Source organism: Sinohyriopsis cumingii, chromosome 6 (genome assembly GCF_028554795.1).
Source record: "Sinohyriopsis cumingii isolate HCF-2022 chromosome 6, ASM2855479v2, whole genome shotgun sequence".
Taxonomy (NCBI): Eukaryota; Metazoa; Mollusca; class Bivalvia; order Unionida; family Unionidae; genus Sinohyriopsis; species Sinohyriopsis cumingii.
Genome location: NC_142966.1, coordinates 49,810,770 through 49,829,605, shown reverse-complemented (window position 1 = coordinate 49,829,605; position 18,836 = coordinate 49,810,770).

The following is an 18,836-nucleotide window of genomic DNA, read 5'->3' as shown; positions in this document are numbered from 1 at the left end:
AATAGGGGACTGTATAGCGTCAAAGGAATTTAAACAGGGTGGATCTGTCTAGCGACAAGGGGAAATTAACATGGGGAATAGAGTTTGGGCTTTTGGGATTTTTTTTTTAAATTTAAATTTAAATTTAAATTTAAAAAAAGGGGTAGGCAATGGAAAGGCTATCTCTTTTCGAGAAATATGGCTGGCCCTGAAAAGGGCCTTTGGGTTTTCTTCTTCTTCTTCTGCTTCTAATTTCTTCTTTTTCTCCACCAAGTTCTTATTTTATCTCCAACACTCTTTCTCTTCTTCTCTTTCTTTTTCTCCTGCTCTTCTTTCTTCTTCTCTTCCTCCTCTTCTTTCTTCCTCTTCTCATTTTCTTCTTCTTTTTCAATCTTTTCGTTCCATTTGCTTATTCTTATTCTTTCCTCTTCATCCTCCTTCTCCTCCTTTATCTCTTTCATGACACCACTAATCTTGTCCTTTGCCTTTTTTAAGTTATTAATTTCCATCTTTACACGATGGGGACTATAGGAATAATGGTCTTCAACCAGTCTTATCAACATCTGCTCCATCATTCCTAAGTTGTCTAAAACGTCTTGTAATGTTTGTATTTTGTCCATTTGGTTAGAAGCCATCTTCTTTTTTATTCTTTGCAGAATGGTTTGAACGACGAATACTGTGGGTTCTTATACTTAAAGCGCGTACGTGAAGGAAAACATCCCCCTAAAACGTAAAATTGATCTTACCTAGATCATGACCAAACAACTCGCGGACGTGAAGGAAAACATCCCCTACTTTTTCATTTCATATAATAAAACCCAAACTATACTTTCCACATACGCTAAGAAACAATAAACAAATCCATAATCTACTATCCACACAATCGTACGTGAGCGGGTACAAACACAAACACACAAACACAAACACACAAACACATACGCTAAGAAACAATAAACAAAATCCATAATCTACTATCCTCACAATCGTACGTGAGCGGTTACAAAACCCAAACTATACTCTCCACATACGCTAAGAAACAATAAACAAAATCCATAATCTACTATCCACACAATCGTACGTGAGCGGGTACAAACACAAACACACAAACACAAACACACAAACACATACGCTAAGAAACAATAAACAAATCCATAATCTACTATCCACACAATCTTACGTGAGCGGGTACAAACACAAACACACAAACACAAACACACAAACACATACGCTAAGAAACAATAAACAAAATCCATAATCTACTATCCTCACAATCGTACGTGAGCGGTTACAAAACCCAAACTATACTCTCCACATACGCTAAGAAACAATAAACAAAATCCATAATCTACTATCCACACAATCGTACGTGAGCGGGTACAAACACAAACACACAAACACAAACACACAAACACATACGCTAAGAAACAATAAACAAATCCATAATCTACTATCCACACAATCTTACGTGAGCGGGTACAAACACAAACACACAAACACAAACACACAAACACATACGCTAAGAAACAATAAACAAAATCCATAATCTACTATCCTCACAATCGTACGTGAGCGCTTACAAAACCCAAACTATACTCTCCACATACGCTAAGAAACAATAAAGAAACCCATAATCTACTATTCACACAAACATACCTGAGCTCTTACAAGCACCAACACACAAACACATACCCTCACACTATCTTAGAAAAGAGTTAGTGTTTATATTCACACTACTCTACCTACACATTGGCAAATCGATCGTTATTTCTTTTCTAGAGTATTGGGTAGCCCTGAAAAGGGTTGTTTTTTTGGAACTTCATGGACACCCGGTTAATGGTGGCACCTTCCAGGCCTGGTGCCACATACACATCTTATCCCCCAGTTACTTTTTACTTTTTTGGGTGAGAGAGCAGAGGCAGGATATGTCGCTTCAGAATCCCAATTTTCGCTCTCTGGGATTCTGAAATTTATTCTTCTTCTCTTCTTTTCCTTCTCCTCCTCCTCCTCTTCTTTTTTTCTTCTCTCCTCCTCTTTGTATCTTCTTTCCTCTTCTTCTTCTTTATATCTTCTCTCCTCCTCTTCTTTTTTTCTTCTTTCCTCCTCCTCTCTTATCCTTCCCTCCTCCACAATGGCTTCCGCGGCCAGTTCATTCAACAGGCGCCTGGCATATTCCAGATGCACATGAAGTTCCAACAGTTTAGACAGTTTCGTGTTCATTTTTGGTGTTGATCAATCAACAAGGGTAGCTAGACTGCCCAGCGAGTTTCAATTTATAGTGAAAGCGCGGACGTGAAGGAAAACATCCCCCTAAAAAACATAAAATTGATGTTACCTACATCATGACCAAAAACAACAACGCGCGGACCTAAACGAAACACTCACTTTTTTTATGCTACCCATCACTATTTTAAAATTTTTTATAAATCACTTCATTAGACTATCCACATACGCAAAGCAATCCAATCTAACTCCAAATATACACCTCAAACACCAAAAAAAACCATGATTTTAATCTACTATTCATACCAACTTACTTAAGCACTTACTAACACACAAACACATACCCTCACATTTTTTAAAAAAGAGTTAGTGTTTATTTTCACACTATTCTACCTACACACATTGGCAAATCGATCGTTATTTCTTTTCTAGAGTATTGGGGTAGCCCTGAAAAGGGCTGTTTTTTTTTTTGTTTGCTATGGCATTCTTTTTTTAGTTTCTAAGAATGCGATGTCCTCTGAGGATAGACTTTCTGGCGATAGGTCTGCTTCTTCGGAAAGAAAAGAAGAACTCTTTGGTGTCGATACGGCAATCGACAAAGCCTCTGTCAGGTTCAGGTTGCTGCTGCTGCTGCTCTTGTTGTTGTTGTTGTTGCTGCTGTCTCTGAAGTCTGTACTTCTCTGTCCATTCTTCTTTTTCCCTGTTCATTTCTTCTCTGAAGAGCTCTTCTATCAGGTCTTCAGTGATTTTTAACATTCTCACATTCTCTATTTCTTCTGGCTTCGGTATCAGACTGTGTCTGACCCTATGCAAATTTACGTAGGCTTCGTTGAGTTTAGCTAGTTTGGAGCACATCTTCTTAGGAGGATGAGTCGACAATGGATGGTTAGACTGGAAACAACCCGGTTCTTAAAGTCAAAGCGCGGACGTGAAGGAAAACATCCCCCACACGGTTTTTGAGTCGCAACGTTTAGTGAGTGTCATGAGAGGGATAGTAAGAAATGAAAGAGCATCAATCCAACATTCTTATAGCTAAACAAAAGACAAAGGCATTTTTTTCAAAACACAACATTTTTTATTCAAAAATCACTTAACACTAAACAACAACTCTAACATTTTTAACAATAATCCAACAATATAACATCAAACAATTTTTTTCAAAACACAACATTTTTTTATTCAAAAATCACTTAACACTAAACAACAAGAACTCTAACATTTTTTAACAATAATCCAACACTAAACGTTTCTCCACTAGGTAAAGAGGGATAACAGTCTTCCATGGTTTCTAGTAATCTAGGATGACTTCTCTCAAACTGTTGATTTCTATGGTATTATCGAATTCTGCATACAGGATGACGTTCACCGTTTCATCAGGGTCTCGGTCTTTAAACTGAATTTCCACACGAATCTGGCCGGATTTTATAGGGTGGAAATGTCCCTCGTCGCTGCCTTGGTCTGGAGTGAAATCGAAAGCCCACAAAGCGTAGCCTCCTGCATAATCCTCGTACGTAATACCGTGACTGGTATTGGTTCCTAACTGTCCGGTGCCTTCGTACAGGGACAAGTACGATCTCAAGTAATTCTTCTTGGTAAAGTCAGGTTCGAAAGGTCGGGTACACAAGGTCTTGCCATCGCGACTGACTTCGATTTTGGACACGCCAAAGTGTTGAAAGTAGAAAGGATTTTTTTCGGCAGCTCCGTTGAAGGCTGTATTCTCGACGATACCAACGATCAAACGTTTGGGTAACTGTCCTTGGAACAGATGATCTTCGATCATGGATCGCTGTCCCTTGGGAATGGTGAAGGTTTTCACTTCCACGCGTCGTATGGGATACTTGGCAGTCGTTCTGCTCAACGTCTGACTGATGTCGTTTCCCACTTTAGGTAACACTTCCACACGGCGTACGTAGAGTCTGGCTTCTAGGATTTTGGTTTTGTAACCGTCACTATCAGCCATCAAATGGAAAGCGGCACTGCTACGATTCAGTCTCAGGCGGACATCCACCCCGTTCAGCAAATACTTTTCTTGCAACCACATGTCCAAATGCAAACGATCCATCAGTTCTAAACTTGTGTCGGCTCCCGTGATTCTTTTTCTTCGTTCTACAAATCCATCATTGTTGTCTTTCTTTTCATCAGTTTCCAATATTTCAAACTTGGTAGGTTCGTCAGCTTCCCATACCACACAGGCATTGAGATGAATGTTCTTGGCATCTATTCCGTACGTCAAGAGATTTTCCAGGTAGGCACGATAAGGGTAAGTATCCATGCTGCTACTGACCAGTTTGTTATTCAAGTACAAGTCCACTCCACTGAACAAGGAATGCATGAAATTGTTGACGGGAGCTACTGCTTCATCGTCTATAGGACCTCCAGTCTTATCTAGAATTTTGACTTTCAGGTACAAGTAACTGCTATTCAGATCGATGTAATCTTCGGGCTGTCCTTTGATTTCAAACTCGATGGGAGCGGAATCGGTCAGTGAGGAGACGGGGTGAAATTCCACCCACTGGGATTCTTGCATCGTCATCATCGTGGGGGGCATGGCAAACAGATCCAGTTCCGTCTTGGAACAAGCGCAAGATTCTCGGTGCATCATTTTTTTTTGTCTCTTTTCTCAATAATCGAAAACGTCTAAGTCTCGAACGGTTCTTCTTTTCTTGGCCTTTCTCGCTTGAAGTCTGGTGAAAGGGTGTTTTCTTCGTCGTCTCTTTCTGCCTTGTCCTTGCTGAATGCCTGACTCGGTAGCGTGCAGGGCATTTATAGGTGTTTCTCGTTGGCCTAAAATGTCTTTTCCCGTTTGCAGCAAGACATTTTTGCCTGCCCTCATGAAGGCTTCTTTAGGGTTTTGTTTGTCGATGATAACATTTTGGAGAAATTCTTTGCCTTGCGTCAGTGCCGCATCTTTCAAGGCGTGCAATCCGCGTGTCACCATCGGTTTCAACACCGGGGCCACCGAACGAAAGGCCGATTTTAACATGTCTCCTAAGCCGTGTCCTCGCTGTCGAACAACCCCTCGGTACACTGGATACATGACTTAAGAGTCGTGAGAGAACCGTTTTCGAAAATGGAGTTTCACCGTGACTTTTCCTTTGGTGAATGGAATATTTTGTCCCAGATCTCCTTTTATAGCAATGTTGACCGTGTCCAAATACGACTTACTGACAGGCAAATAGTGAGGATGGACAAATTCGCGGTGGACGTGGTAAGTGTTTCCACCTTCCTCGTCAGTGTTCGTGGCAGAATCCACTTTGAAAGGAATGACACGCAGTAACGGTACGGAGGTGTGTCCCACCACGTTGTACTCCACCACATCGGAATACACGAACATCAAATTCAGTCCTTGGTTCAGTTCTACCGGGGCACGAAATAACTTGCTAAAAGACTCGTTGTCGTAAACGATGGGTAATTCGTTTTTCTTGATCATGGTCTTTCTCATGTCCATGTCTCCGCCCAACATGTCATACAATTCAGGACAAAATAAAATGGACAGGATTTTACTCCGTTCAAATTTCATCAAGAAGCGACGAGCTGCTTTGTGGTACTCCATGGTGACATTTTTGTTGACATGCTCCAAAGCTTTCAGAAACACGACATTAAACCTGGAGGTTATGGTGCTGACCAAATGTTGACCACTAAAATAATAGCCTGGGGGAATGAACAAGTGATAGGTGGTGTACTTTTGTGTACGGGTTTTCTTGTCATATTTGACATTGCTATCCATCCACTGTTGCATTTGCTCGTCATGAACTTCCACATCAAAAAAATTTTGATTGGGAAGGACATTGAGGACTTGGGTCGGGTGAATCATTTCTACTAAAGCCACTTCCCAATGGGCTTCGTGATCTAACTGGATGGCTTGAGGTAATTTGGCCGTGTAACAGCACAACGTGTTCTTGGGAAACACCTCCATGGAACTGTCACTGGGTAAGGTTAAGTAAAATTGGTTTTGGTGACTCATAATTCCAGAGTTCTGTGGCTGTCCGAGGGGTTAGTGGACGTCAGAGGCGTGTCTCCGCCCAAAATGGGGTTCTGGTTGTGATTGAAGTGGTGACTGGCACTGGCACTGGACACAAGGTTCCCGGGGTTCCCGTTCGAGGTGAATTTCAGGGAGGGATTAGGAAGCAGGTAACCGATGCAACTGCTCAATAAAATGGTCCACAATTGTTTGTCTCCTTGTTGCAAACTCAAATTGGCAATGGCTGCCCCCGATGACACAATACACCACGAAGATTTGGCAGAAAAAGACGATTTGCGTTTTAGGCACACGTTCTCCACACCACACCCACAAGGGTTGTTTTTGTAAATTTTGCACAGAAGAACTAGGTGAAGGAGGAGTGGTCGACGTAGCTGCGTCTGCTGTGTGAAAGGGCATGATGGTCACTTCTTTTTATAGTCGATGACTTGCGAAGCGTCGATCCAAGAATCGAAACTGGGTGGATATCCTTTCCAACGTACTTTGACTTCTTTGACACGTCGTTTGCCCACTTTACGGGTTCTGCGTTCGAGAATGCTTTCGATGTCGTACACGTCGTCTTCTTTTTTGGTGACACGTTGTAACTCGGGCAAATAGAACGTTCCTTTGAGCACTTCTCCGTTCATGTCTTCCAATTTATAGACGGCAGGATGACGGCCATGCACTCGTCCAGTGACGCGAAACATTTCGGTCGTCCAGTTAGGTAAGTAACCTTTGTCGAAAGTGCGTTTGGTTTTGCCAATGCGCACCCAATCTCCTACGGCCAACTCTCCACTTTTCTTGGGGACAGCCCTCGTCGGGGACGTACCAAGCAGGCGCTCAAACACCAGCACTTCGTTGTCGGGAGTCACGTCTTGCGGGGCACGTCCGATGCTTCGATGGTAAGATTGGTTGTACGCTTGCACCAGGTGCGGTAAGATGTCGATGTACTTCAGAGTGTGGTGATGCGTAAAATATTTCCACATGCGTTCTTTCAAAGTGCGTTGAAAACGTTCCACGATGCTGGCTTTGGTTTCGGGATTCTCGGTGGTAAAAAAATGAATGTCACGTTTCTTTAATTCTTTTTGGAAAGCTTGGTTCAGAAATTCGGTGCCTTTGTCCGTTTGCCATCGAAGAGGGTGACGACCGCTTTGTTTCAACACCCGTTGCAGGGCTCGCACTAACTCGCTGCTCGATTTGGAAGTCAAGGGCACGACCCAGGCAAATTTGGAGAAGACGTCGATGACACAAAACAAATATTTGTAGCCACGATTGTAGCTGGCCAAATGAGAGACGTCGGCTAAATCGGCTTGCCATTGATGATCGATGCCTTCCACTCGGGTGCCACTTCTGGCAAACTTGCGTCGAATGGGTTTGTGTAAAGTGTAGGTAGCTTGTTCTTGTAACCATCGTTGCACTTGAGGTAAACGGAGACTTTTCAGTCGCGTTTTGGCAGCACGATACAATTTTTGAACTCCTGCGTAACCTGCAGGATGGGAGGGATCGTAGTAAATGCTGGCTAAGACTTTTTCCATTTTTTTGTGTTGGTTGGTGTGTTAATAAGACACCCACTCTTGGAGGATGCTACTCTTTTTCTCTTGGGGTATTTTCTTGGATTGTAATGCTTTGCGTGTGCGGCCAGCAATAGGTGTCGAAGAGGAGAAGGATGTCTGAGCGGGGGATATCGGTTCTTGTTTCACTTCTGTCTTCACTTCTGTCTTCACTTCTGTCTTCACTTTCTTTTTCTCTTGTGAGGAAGAAGGGGTGGCCATCATCTTTTTAATCCATCCAATTCTGGAGGTAGGTGGTGTAGTTAACTTGCGTACTTTTTCTGGTGGAGTTTGAAACCCTTCCTCTTCTTCTCCTATTTCTGTCTTGGTCACGGGTACTGGTGGTACTGGTACTGGTACTGGTACTGGTGATGGTGCTGGACTTTTCATCAAGGTCTTAAAATCTTTCAGAGTGGGTAGAGCTGTTTCGTCTAAAGCTTTCTGCTGAAAGAGTTGCAGTCGTTGCAAGAGTTGACCGTACTTTTGCGATTTTTCTGTTTCGGACAAATCTTGGCGATCCATCAAGGACTGCAATTCGTGTTGTAACTGGGACATCTCGCTCAAATGGGGATTGGGAGGTAAATGCGGGGTGTGTTGTTCTTGCCACCGATGGTATTCCATCCATCGTTTGTAAGGTACTAAAGCTAGTTTTCGTCCTTCCATGGGGTTGTCAGGGGTCGATTCTGAGATCTTGGAACTTCCGAGGCCTTTTTATCTTGCTCCCACCAGTCCTCCCAACATGGTTCCCAAGACTCCTTTCAGTATGGGGCCTAACAAGAGAGGTAAAATACCTCCACGTTGCACTAACATCTTCTTTTTTTGACGAATGGGAATTTTCTTTCGAACCATTTGGCGAAGAACGTGACGATGCTTGCTTAAGCATTGTTTCTGGTGTTTGGACAAAGGGATCGTGCCTTTCAAAACGTTCAAACAACATTCGCACACGGTATCGATGACCTCTTTGGAGGCCGTTTGAATGAGTTTTTTTCGTAGGGGTGGAGAAGCTTTGGACAGGACAGATAACATGTCCCCATGTTTGGCTAAACGTGGTGGCAATCCTTTCCTTTTCTTTCCTTGGGGTTTTCTGGAGGGTGACATCTTTGAGTCTTCAGGAGCACCAAAAAACACTGATATCCGACTTGGTCACAGGTCTTTTTTATACTGGAACGCGTCGCCACTGATTGTCTTGACGTCGTATTAGTTTGAGGACAGGCATGACACGTCGTGCAGGGGTACGCAACGGACTAAATCGAGCCAGTTCTTGTTTGGACAAATCCAGTAAACTTTGTAACATGCCCGATCTTTCATGGACTTTGATTTTGGGAGAAGGTACTTTGTGAGCAGCAGCCACTGCCGCTAAATTGGAGGGTCCTGCCACTGGGGAAGTTCTTTTGGGGGTCATCAACGGAGAAGTTCTTGGTGTGATCAACGTCTCCAAGTACTCTTCAGTTCCTGGTGTCATTAACGGAGAAGTGGACAAACGTGAGGATGCCGGAGACGCAGTCACCGCTGTGGCAGGTCGTGGTTTGCGAGTGTAAGGTTGCGTCCTGGCCGAGGTGCCTCTCTTGCGACTAGTTTTCTTCTGTGGACTTTTCTTTTTCTGGGGACTTTTTCTCTGTTTCTTTTTCTGGGGGCTTCTTTTCTTTTTCCGGGGTGGTGGTGTCTGGTCAGAGGAGGGTCCTGCCACTGGAGAAGTTATTCTTCTTGGGGACCTGGTCTTTTTCTTTTTCTTCTTGGGGCTTCCTTGGACTTTTGTCTTGGGGATAACTTTGGGGGCATTAGGATCCCATCTTAAAAGTGAGCGAATGATGACCCCTCCTAGAGTACCGCTCCCTCCAGGTTTCAAAATGATTTGTTTTTTGGTTTGAGTGTCGATGCGGGGATCGGCCAGTTGGACCAAAGCGACTTTGTTTCGATCGAAAAAGCGTTGGGTTTGATGAGGAATCTGAATGATTCCTTGGAGTAATTGACGTGCCGTCACCGTGAACCATCGTAAGACTTCTTTGAGACTAGCTTCTAAAACACGAGCTCGTGTTTGTGGATCTTTTTCTCGACTGATGCCATACAAGGCACGAATCAATTTGACGGGAAGATGCGACTGAAGGGACGTCATGTTCGCACTGAGAGTGAGACAGACGAAAAAGGGTCTGAGGTTTTTATAGATTTTTTTATGGGGAGTGAAATGAAGTCGAGGACGGAGACGTGTACAGGACAGGCCCTCCGTCTTGTCATCAGTGGTGAAACAAGTGGGTACGAAATCGCAAATCCTCGGGAGTCGTAGGTTTCAAATCGACGAGTAAATAGGCGTGTGGTGTTTGAGTGGCATCGTCGTACGCCTGAGTCAGCCAAGGCGTTCCTAACTGTTTGGCTAAGACTTGCACTTGCGATTTATCTCGAGGGCTTTTAAACAAGACCACGTAATGCGCATTGAGACTGATGGTGCGATGGGCTTTACTTTGTTGAAACAAATTTTGGGTGATGTAAACGACACTGGCATTACGGTGATGCCCTTTGCGCGTGAACCACAGTTTAATTTCTTCTTCGTCTTCTCCTAACATGTCGTCGAAAATGACCAAATGGGTTAGACGGGAGTCAGAGACGATGCCGTCGTCTTCTTTAGGAATGCCTTCCACAAACACGATGGAATCGCCTTAACTTTCTCGCAAGAAGCTGTACGCCGATTGCCACTCTTTGTAACACCACACGATCCGTTGAGGTGGCCGATCGATCAAATGATGTTTATGTTCGATCAAACGTTTGACGAATTCGGTTTTGCCCGAACCGCTAGGTCCAGCAATGAGCATGTTAAAGGGATGGCGAAGATACAAAGCCTCCCAACTGGCACGATCTAAGTGTTCGTCGATGACTTTGACAGTAGAGGAAGAGGGAGCAGAGACAGCAGAGGTAGCCATGGTGTGAGAAATGTCACTTGTGACACGAAAAAAACAAACAAGACAAGAGTTTATATACTTTTTCAGAATACGTTTATTGAATTTTTTTTTTCAAACATGAATACGAAAGACAAAAATGCATAAAAGCCAAAGGCTTAAGTACAAGAATAAAAGGCACATGATAACCATGAACGTGGAATAAACACAAGTGTCTGTACAACATGTTTTGGGTAAAGTTCTAACCAGTTCTACAGTAGGGGTAAGGTCACACAAGTGTCCTCCCGAAAGGGTCTTTCAGGCCTGTCCACGACAGTCCTGTCCTGGGTAACGGGTTCTTCTGGCACCGTCACTAACACAGGTTGAAAAGTAACTTTTTTCCTTGAATAACTCTCGTGCATACTGGGCCACCTCTTGTGTCCAAGCCTCAAAACCCTGGTCTCGGTGATGTCCAACATTTGACTCCTAACCAATCTGGTTTCTTCTTCGTCAACGACATGGTAAGTTACTTCAATGAACAATGAACTATCGATCTTGCCTAGGGTTCCTTTTCATATACAGACCAATACCGACGTGACCGTACGGTAAGGTGAAGTGATTGGGAAGTCGCACTCGCTTCTGGTATACAATTTGATAGACTTTTTCCAAGGGTCGACTGACGATGTGGTGAGTGGGTAAACGTACAATCTTGTTCGGTTGATAGGTGGTCACTTTAAAGTTTCCATCCTCTCCCGATTGCAAGGCTTCTTTCAATACCCCAAAGTTGACCACTCGACTGGTACGATGATTCAGAGGCAGTCCTTTCACTTTGCACGTCGTGTGCACTTCTCCTTGTTTGTCCCGGTATTCGTAGCCGTAATTTTTGGGACCGCCACTGACGAAACTTAGAATCTTGTCGTCGGGATGCTCGTCTGTCCAGGCTCCTAAACGGTCTCCTTCGATGTCAGGGTGATGTTGAATCGGGTGATGGATGTAAATGCAACTGTCCGTGTCAAAGTACAGGACGCGTTCTTCTAACAGTTCTAAAGCTTCGTACAATTTTAAGCGAGCATGAGCTGTCACGTAAGCCGCAATGATGACATTTCCAAAAGGGTCGTCTTGTACAAAGTCCAGATCTTCTTCGTAATTGACCAAGATCAAATCCTCTCGAACGACGTCCACGTGTTTCATGTATTTGGTTTTGTCGTGAATCATCTGGAAGTAGCGGGAAGGTTCTGTCAAATATTCCGTCTTGGGTAAACACGGTCGTTGTGCCATTTTACCCCACAAGCAATTTAACATCACTTTGGCAAACGATCGCCTGCCTTCGTTTTTTTCGATGTGGTCTAAAGAGATGCCTTCTTGTGCATAGTATTTCTCTTTGAATTGTATTTGGTCTTCGGGAGTGCGACACCAGGAAGGATAGCCGCTGGCTTCTTGCTTCAGTTTCAAAAAGGCATCCACGTAGTCGGCGAAAATGCCTTTCTGAGTAGGGTCACCCTTGTGGTACTGTTGTGTCTTGGGAAAGTGGCAAATTTCGTACACTTCTAACAGTTGGTATCCCATGTCCAGAGCTTTGAATAATTCCACGCTGACCCAGGTTCCCGTCAAGGCACGTTCTTCCTGGCTGTGATGGCAAGGTTGGTCCTGGTTGCACGTTTCGGCACAAGTACGGCACAAGGGAAACATCAGTTTGCCTTGACAATGGTGAGGTAAGACGGGATGGTATAGGTTCGTGGGAGGCAAAACTTTGCACTTGATCAAGCCTTCGTATTGTCGAATGTTTTTCAGGTCGATGTGTTCCGTCAACAATTGCGGGTGCCCTACAGGAAAGCGACAATATTTGCACACGTAGGGATACAGCGAACACACGTCCAAGTATTTGATTTCTTCTCCTTTCTCTTCGTTGGCTTGGTACAGCAAACAGGTGGCATTGGTTCTTCCTCCGTACAAACTATCCCTCGGGTTCAGCGGGTCCATGAACTGGTAACTTTCCACGAGGCGTTTAAACTCGGGATCGGTTTTCAAACGGTGATCGTACTCGTGTTCCCACATTTCCACCACTTGGTATCCTTGCTGTTCTAACTTTAGGCGTCGCTGACAAGTGTCCTGGTACAAGTCTTCCATGGTTCGTTGCAAAAACTGATTTTTAGTGTCACGGTCAGGGTAGCAGACGGGACATCCGTGAAATAAGCAACCGTTAAACTCGTACACGATCTTGGGGTTTTCTAAGTCCCAGCCATCTACCGAATACGTTCCGATGGTCTTTTCGCCTCCTCCGTTGCGGGCATGCTGAATCCATTTGTCTTCCTTGTCGCACAAGTAATGTAACCAACGTAGGGCTTTGACCGAGTATTGACGCTTGACATAGTGGGTCGTTTGAGGACTGATGACAGCCACGGTGTTTTCAGGCATGAATCGTTGGCGGTACACTAAGGAACACGCTTTGGCAATGGTGCAAGCTTCTTTCAAAGGATCGACCCCTCCGTGTTCCATGAACAGTTCTCGAAATTTTCCACAGCAACGTCGTAAAATGTCCACGTCGGAACGACAATACTTTAGCATTTCTTCCTGAAAGTCGAAAGGGTCCGAGGCGTGAGCCTGGTACCAAGCGTAGAAAGCTTCTCGTTGTTCGGTACGCATGTTGTCGGGGTCGTAATAGTGAGCCTCAGGCAAATGGGGTAGAACGGCGTGTTGATTGGCTTCCGTATTGAAAAAGTGTGGAAAGTACCCTTTAGCCATTTCTGTCATTCCAAACGTTTTAGGCATTCGGCTCAAAGGCATGGCCAAGTAACTCATCGAATCTTTAAACTGTACTTGTCCCACTTGCATGAAAATGATTTTGGCTCCGTTCAAAGTCACTTTAGGACGTTCGGTGCCTTGTTCCGTATAGTATCTGAGAAGAAACTGTCCATCGTATCCGGAGAAATTGTGAGCCATCACCGTGGCATGACGATGACAATCTCCGTAACGTTCGATGTCCTCTTGGCTCCACGTCTTGTCGATGGGGTCTAAGACCCATTGGGCAAAATCGGCTAACGTGTTTGGTCCCCGAAAGATTTTTTCACGTCCTCCAGGAATCTTGCTGCAGTGAGGGCAATGACTGAAGATAGGTTCTTGAATACACTTCTCGCACGCTCGATGAGCCACGCAGAAATTAGGAATGTGAATGCCAGTCTCTTGCATGCATTCGAAATCAAAAAAGATGAAATTGCCTTTCTTCTTGTGACCGTCCTCTTTCTCTGGTGGGGGTTGGTATTTTTGCACGTAGCATTGGTGTTCCAAGTCCACGATGTGGTGACAAATGTGACATTTTTTCTTTCCTGAACATACGTGTGCCTTGGTATTATTGGTACGTATGACTTGTTCACACGTAGAGCACAATCTCAGGAGTTGACAAGCACATTTCTTCTGTGAACCTTGCGTTTTCAGATGTTGTTGGTAACAGGTAGGGCTGACAAATGTGCGCAGACAAGTTGAACAAGGCACTGGTTCTTCGCTCAGACAGGGTGAAGAGGCCAAACATCCTGAACATTTCAATCCACAATGCTTGTGTTGCTCTCGATTGTTATAACCATGGTCACATTTCTCACAGTAATAACCGTATCCCAGGAATCCAGTGATACTGGTAATGGTATCGAAATGGTCATCGTGATGATAGACATGAATGTATTTTCCATCCTTAAAGTCTTGGCCTCGAAACAACAGAGACCCGCGCATTTCTTGAGGGTGCACTTTCAAGGTGTAGCGTGGAACTAGGGCATCTTGCAATTTTTGCATCTCAGGAATGCCACAGGGTGTGTCTTTGGACAGACCAGCTTGTTGCAACAGGAGTTCTGCTTCATTTCGTTGTTTGGCTCGATGGGAACGTTGAATAGTGTTCCAGGCTCTTTTCCATTCTGTCGTGTCGTTCTTGTTGGCATAGGTTCGTCCCACCACGATGGCACGGGCTAAACACATCTGGTCTTGAGGGTTGTTAATTCGGACGAGACTCTTTTTGGTGTTGCGAAGGTCGTCCACCAATAACATCTTTTTGCATCCAGTTCCTTGAGGAAGAGAGACGTGGGCCATTTTCAGTGTGGCTTTACCATCGGTGATGTCAAACTGGTCATTAGATTGTTGTACGTGTTGAATCTTGTCCATGACTTTGGAAAGGGTCAGTTCTGCGGGTCTGCTAAACTCGATCCAAACAGGGGATTTCAAACCGTCGTGATCTATCGATAGTGTCAAGCGATCGTCTTCTTTGGCTTGACATTGTCGCTTGAGTGCGGTGAGCAAAGAATCCCACATCTCGGTGATAAACCCTTCTGCTTTCTCCAAGGGTACGTCGGCCTTGAAATCTTTAAACTTCACCGTGTAGGTGTAAGCCGTGGTTCTAAATTTTCTAGAGGAGCGCTTTTCCGTCTCTCGAATGGAATAGTACTTTTCAGGGTTGACTAAGGGTGGTGAACTTGGTTTAGAGGGTTCGGATTCTGGTTCACTCATGTCCTCTTCAAAATCACTGGCATGAATTTGTGCCAAGATTTCAGCCCTGGTACGAGGAGATAGATCACGTTTCTGCCTCTTACTTTCTTCTTCTTCTTCTTTCTTCTCGAATGAATGGGATCGTTTCATCTTGAGTGCAAAACGTCAAATGACTCAAGTTTAAACACCATAGACTAATTTATAGTCTTGGCAAACCAGCGTATATAAAAAGGGTGTGTGTCTTGTCCTTTCACTATTCATTTCACTCTCAAGCCGAGCACAACGATGGAAGAGACTACCCAGATGGAACGTTTCGTCAGAGCTTTGCGAGGGGTCATTAGAAAATTCTCTTCAGACCAGCCGACGGACTACTCTCCTTCCTTTCGAGATAAAAGTCAAGATACTTGCTATATCTGTCAGAAGAAAGGGCATTGGTCTTCAGAGTGTCCAGACCGTCAAAAAAGAAAAAAAACAGGGGCTAAAAAAGACAAAAGTCAAGATACCTGTTATTATTGTCAAGAAAAAGGACATTGGTCTCCAGATTGCCCAAAAAAGAAACAAGAGGAGTCAGAAGAAAAGAAGGATTCTTCAGAAGAAGAGAGGGATTCTTCGAAAGAAGAGAGGGATTCTTCAGAGGAAGAAGAGGAAGAAAGAAGACAATTCTATTTAAAAGAAGCAAAGAAACAGGAGAAGAAAAGAAGAAGGGAAGAAAATGAGGAAAAAACGGTGAAGAAATTCAAAAAACAGAGAGACTAAACAAGGAGAAAGAAGAAGTCAATGAACTTTTAATTAAAGTGTTCTGTGGTGAATTGTGAATTGGATTGTAAAAAAATGGATAAAAGAATACATGAATGATATAAGGTAAGTGTCTTTGAGTTTTGATTTTAAAATAAGAAGCTACACTCACGCACTCATACACAGACACGTACTATAAGGTAAAATGGGTGGGGTTTATTTTTGAGTGATTGGCAAATTGAAATTGTATTTCTTTTCGAGAAATGTGGGTGGCCCTGAAAAGGGCCTTTTTATTTTGGTGTAGGGGTGAGTTTAACCAATCAACTTTAACTGCCTTAAGCCTTTGCCACGGCCAAGGCCTACTTCTGATGATTGGGTTGAAATCACTAAGGGTGGTACGATAGGCTTAGTCACAGGGTTGGCGTGTTTAGCTCGGGAAGGTCGTATTCTCTTCGGTCGTGATAAAGAAGTCTGATACATTTGTTTCAGACTTCTTAACTCCGCTAAAATGTCCAACAGTACCGTAGCCGTTTGATTTTCACCCTCTTGTTTCTTTGCTGCTACTTCTTCTTGCTGTTGTTGCTGTTGTTTTTTTCTTACCTCTTCTTCTTGCTGTTGCTGTTGCTGTAGGAGAAAAGCTTGTTCCGCTTCCTTTTTTGTCGTTGCATAAATTTCTCCAATTCTTCTTTCTGTCTCTGTCTAAAATTCTCCACTTGCGGTAATGAAGATGGTAACGAAGGTTCCGGAACAAATTCTTGCGAGGTAAGAAAATCCACAAAATCCCAATGTACCTCTTCTGAAAGTAAGTCCGGGTTCCCTTGGGCAGTCTCCCCTGCTGGTGCACCCCAATGGATCGTTTTCTGAGTTTCCGTCATGTTGAATCACTGTCGCATAGATTGACTGCACACAAGCGCTAGCAAATCTATATAGACTACGTGACGTCACAGACTGCTCTCTTCGGATTGGATGCGGGCTGACTGAATTTTGTAACGCGTGTTTGGATTGGTGAATGAACTCAATCCGTTTCAATCCTACCTGTACCTATAAATAAGCGCAGTTCAGTGCAATCACTCACTCAGCTATTCTCGTAGCCGCAAGATGTGGACTGACGTTGAATCTTCCACCTTCGTGTCTTCAATGATGTTCAGGACGGACATGCTCATGTATGTCCGATCCAAGTGGACCGTTGTCCACAGGACCACCAGCAGTTTGTGGATACGAAGAGTCTACATAGAGAGACAAGGTTGCCTCAAGAGGACTCTGATGTATGGCCCTGCTGTAAGACGCAGCTTGAGGACAAGAAGATGCCACAGATGCCCTTTATGTTAAGGGCATATTAACATAAATCCAAAGGCCCTTTTCAGGGCCCCCATATTTCTCGAAAAGAGATAGCCTTTCCATTGCCTACTCCTTTTTTTAAATTTAAATTTAAATTTAAATTTAAAAAAAAATCCCAAAAGCCCAAACTCTATTCCCTATGTTAATTTCCCCTTGTCGCTAGACAGATCCACCCTGTTTAAATTCCTTTGACGCTATACAGTCCCCTATTCCCATGTTAATTTCCCCTTGTCGCTAGACAGACCCACACTATAGTTCCATGTTAAATTCCCCTTGTCGCTAGAGTGACCCACGATTTATTCCCATGTTAATTTCCCTTGTCGCTAATCTGACCCACGATTTTTCTCCATGTTAAATTTCCCTTGTCGCTAATCTGTCCCAGGGGGGTCTGTAATGCTAATTCCCATTGTCGCTAATGTATCCCCCTTTACTACTTGCATAGCAATTCATAAAGTCTATGGCTGCATAGCAATTCATAAAGTCTATAGCTGCATAGTAATTAATAAAGGTTTCAGCTGTATCGTGAAGTCTACAGCTATACAGCCAGCCCTAAAGTCTATAGCTATATAGCAATTCATAATGTATATTGGCCCGTTCGATAACGGTTATATCCCTTGGCTTTTTAATTCCCCTCATTTACACATGAGGCAATTGTTCTTTCCGGTGGGTAAATCTGACAAATTAACGACACCCATTGGGGAGAAATGACCTGTTCCGAGCCAATTTCGCGATAATTCGACATGTAATGTTGAAATTATACCACATGTCTTTCTATTCGGTTCATATATTTTCATGTTAATATGGACTTGTCGGCATAACGTTGTATACAGTCAAATAATAATTAAGCATTTCTACACGTATCATGTAAGAGCTGTCTAGAAAAGACAACAGAAAAATATCATTACGGATATGTAAATGAAGTGTCGGTGACGTCTTTTAAGTCGGGTTGCTATATCTCTCAGACTTGTCTTCATTGAGATAAATTGGAAGAAAATTAAATTTAATATTTTATAATGGTAAAGTTTTTGCACATGTTTTGATTAAGTATTTTGTTATAAAAATATTATATTAAAACCAATTTGTATTGCGTCGCTTATTGAACTTTTACAACGTGTATTACGATACTATTATACTTTGACAAAGTGTATTACGATACCTGTTATACTTTGTCAACGTGTATTACGATACCTGTTATACTATGTCAACGTGTATCACGATACCTGTTATACTATGTCAACGTGTATTACGATACCTGTTATACTATGTCAACGTGTATTACGATACCTGTTATACTATGTCAACGTGTATTACGATACTATTATACTTTAACAAAGTGTATTACGATACCTGTTATACTTTGACAAAGTGTATTACGATACCTGTTATACTTTGACAAAGTGTATTACGATACTATTATACTTTGACAAAGTGTATTACGATACCTGTTATACTTTGACAAAGTGTATTACGATACCTGTTATACTTTGACAAAGTGTATTACGATACCTGTTATACTATGTCAACGTGTATTACGATAATATTATACTTTGTCAACGTGTATTACGATAATATTATACTTTGACAAAGTGTATTACGATCCTATTATACTTTGACAAAGTGTATTACGATACCTGTTATACTTTGACAAAGTGTATTACGATACTATTATACTTTGACAAAGTGTATTACGATACCTGTTATACTATGTCAACGTGTATTACGATA